Raw genomic sequence first — 3,907 nt, 5'->3', positions numbered from 1 at the left:
ATGCAGTCACATGATCCTGTAGCAAGCCATAGCAATGATGCTGACTTTCAGCTACCGGTTTCCTAGCAGGTTGGAGAGGGAAGCCGAGACTCCCTGCAGGACTGACCGTGTGAGAAACCACTGCAGTGTGTGGCCAGTCTTGCCTTGTACTTGACACTGCAGAGTCAAGTTCCTGCTCAATGCCAAGCCTCTGCCTCTCTGGGAACAACTTGAGTTACAGCACAGAATCAAATTTTGTGTCTCCGTTTTAATGATGCTTATTACTTTCTGGACACTTGATATACACAGGTACCATGCTAAGTGCTTTCTGTGTCTTGCCATTCAATCCTCCCAACAGCACAATGAGGTACAATTATCACTCCCAGTTTTCAGAAGAGGCAACTGTGGCCTTGCGGTAGGAAATAACTTGTTCAAGGGCATCCGATAATAAAGTTGCATCTAGACGGACCCCGCATGCTGCCTGGGTCCTTGTGGTAAGTAAGCTATCTGGCTCCTGAGGCTTCATGTCACCACTTGCTTCTTCCAGGCTTACATGTCCCTCAGAGACATGGCTCTTACGGTAATGATGCAGGATGGCCACAATGACACCAGCAAGCCCACACACCAGACCCTTCCACACCCTTGTCATCTCTGCCGGCCTGGTATCGCTATGGGTGACTCTATCCTGATTCCCATTTCACACGGGAGAAAGCTGAGGCCCAGAGCAGTCTCACAGGAGAGCAGCAGTGGCTGTGGTGGGGGCTTCCCAGGTGAGAGAGCTCCCTGTCTCATTGTCATCCACTGCTATGCCATTAGCTCAAGGCAGTACCAGGGCTTCTCGCCTCACGCCTCTAAGAAGTGGCTCAGCAGCCTTTCCCCTCCTCTGACAAGCTCTGTTTTGAGACACCTCTCTCCAGGATGTTCTTGTCTAATAAAGCATCCAAAAGTATGCATTCTAGAGAAACCAAAGTCAAGAACCACAGAGGTGATTGCACATCCGTGTTCATTGCTGCGCTGTTTACAACAGCCACAGTAGGGAACCAGTCTAGATGCCCATCAACACATAAATGAGTAAAGAAAATGTGATGTGTACACAGCTAGATTTTATAAAGAAGGCAAAGGTAGCGTGACATTCACAGGAAATGCATGCTACTGGGGACTCAATATGTTTTCTCTTATACATGGATCCTAGATTTAATAGTATATATGTGTTTGTGTTAAAAATGTAAATGTGGATCCTGTTAATAGTGCTTGTTGTCTTGGGTTCCCTGTGATGCACAGTTGTTCTCTGTGAGCAGTCAGCTCTGTTGTGAGCAGACTCTCCAAGGGACAGTGTTTGAATCCTACCCCAGAGTACCAGAGGCTCTCTCTGATGGACAAGGGTGGGCCAAGGACTAGAAAGGAAATGGAGAAGAAACAGATGGGTTTTCTCTCTCATAGCCAGGGCTCTGGTTCAGGAACTCCTTTGGAGCAAATGTCCATTACCATTTCTTGTCAACCTTGCTGTCTTGAACTAGATGAATCTACCAACTTGTAAAAACAGATGTCTGAAGTTATGTACTGACGTTAGAATAATAAATATTTTTGATGAGATTTTTGCTATATTTCCAGAATGACCTCAAATAGGGAACTACAAAATATACATTGATTGTCTTGCCTTAAAACAACCATGTACCTAAAAGGAATAAGAAAAGTTATAAAATTACCCCAAAACACTTATATGCTATTATTTTAAGAATCCCAGCCAGAGGTACCAACTCTCTAATTTTGGGGAGCCGAGCACTTTTATTTTCTCTGAGAGTAGAGAAATTAAGAGGAAGGGTGGTTAGGTGCATCAGCTCCCCATACAGGAGGGCAGGACCAAGATTGTCCAGGCCAGCTCTCTGCATAGCCCACACCCTTACACTGCTTGCTCCACTGGAATTCTGGGTTTGCAGAGTTGGAAGAGTTGCCTAGATGAGGATGAGTATGAGGATGAGGAGGCTTTTGAAGTTATTATTGGCAGTGTCTCTATGATTTTTCACCCTGAAGATGTCAGTGACTTTTACATGTCATCCCATTCAATCCCTACAACCATATTTTGAAGTATGTTCTACTATTGTCTCACTCTAAGAACTCTGAAACTAAAGTTTAGAACAGGTGAGATAGTTGTTCAAAGTCAAATAGCAGGTGAGTAGGCAAGTCAACAGTGGATCTCAAGGCCTACCTGACTGCAAATACAATTTGTAAGGACATCTTCTGATGTGAATTTCTGCACAGAGAGAAGACATGGCTATTCATGTGAATTGAGTCTCATTAAAAATCTGATGGTTACCTTCCTCTGCTGCCTTATGATTGTCACATGCTTCCTACCTTGGCTTTCTTGGCTTCTCATTTCTATTCAAGGATATTATTGAGAAATCATAATAATTCAAATTTTACCATTTATGGTGAGTTCTAAAAAGACCTTCTTATCTTCAATATCCCTTTTCTTCCTGGATCATCAGCTATCCCCATATCTCAGAATATAATCCATGTCAGCCGTAACTCTTTCCCTTATTTTTGGATTTTGCTTGTCGTGTGTGTGTGTGTGTGTGTGTGTGTGTGTGTGTGTGTGTGCGCTCATGCATGCATGTGCATATGTGCATGTGTACACACATGTGAGTATGGTGATCAGAGGTCAACATTGTGTCTTCCTCAGTCTCTATCTACCTTATTTTTTGAGACAGGATCTGTCCATTCAGATAGGCTGACTGGCTAAAGGGCTGTAGGGACTCACGTTTCTTTACCTCCCCAATGCTGGGGTTTTAGAGGTATGCTGCCATATCTGCCATTTTTCTTAGGTGTTAGAGACCAGAACCCAGGTCCTTATGAATGTGCAACAAGTACCTTACTGTCTGATTCATCTCCCCAGAGCATTTGTTTTTATTTTTGATGACTCCATTGGGGCATTCTCTTGATTTTCCAGCTGTTGACTTACACATACCTGCTCACTCAGGCCTAAAACTGAAGGACTTTTATTCTTCTTAAATATCCAATTTGTATATTTACCTATTTATTATGAACAAAATGGTACAGTGATATGGAACCATTCATTCATTCACTTATCAAATTCTACATGTTAGACCATAGACACAAGGCCAGGTCTAACAAAAGATGGTAATTGGAGGTCATGGCAATTTAATATGGAACAGTAAACAGTCAAGGGTAAGTGAACAAAGGAAGGTTTACTTAAGTTTTTCAAAGTTGGGACTAGCAGTCACCTTGTACCCTCTCTTCCCTCTAACATGCCCAGCAACACCATCTCTCAAGTACAGAGAAGAGATGGGAATTCAGAATATCACTCTGAATCCCAGGCTGCACCACATGGCAACTAGACAGGTCCCCATCGGTTTTATTTTCTAGTCTGTGTTAAACAACTAGAAACACTGGAAAAACTAGAAAACTGGGAGGGCATAATCAGAGATAAGAAACATGGTCTTTATAACCTTCAAAGACCTCTTCTAGATTTACCAAGGACTGGATAATGGGACGGAGGACGAGAAGCAAGAAACCTAGAAATGAGTCCACGAGGCAGAGCACAACGAGACTTGAATTTTCTCCATGACTGATCCCTGAGGTTACCAAACTACATATAGTCCATGAGTTAGCTTTGGCCTACTGCCCATTTTTATAAATAAAGTTTTACTGGAACACAGCCAGGCTTGTTACAGACATGTTGCCTGTGGCTGCTTTGGGGTGGAACTGCAGAGCTGAGTTCAAACCATGTGGGTTGAGGAGAGCAAATGACATTTTTTTTATTTAGCCTTTGATAGATGATGTTTCCCAGCTCCCATAGTGGACATATGGCATTTCCCACCCCTAGCATAACAGGTGTATCCCACCCTCCCCAAGCGTCTTCCCTGGCCTATTATGTGGCTGCTCTCTTGGGCATCAGATCTTGCATTCA

The sequence above is a fragment of the Mesocricetus auratus genome, unplaced genomic scaffold (genome assembly GCF_017639785.1).
Source record: "Mesocricetus auratus isolate SY011 unplaced genomic scaffold, BCM_Maur_2.0 Super-Scaffold_100006, whole genome shotgun sequence".
Taxonomy (NCBI): domain Eukaryota; kingdom Metazoa; phylum Chordata; class Mammalia; order Rodentia; family Cricetidae; genus Mesocricetus; species Mesocricetus auratus.
Note: the sequence above shows the minus strand (reverse complement) of the source record.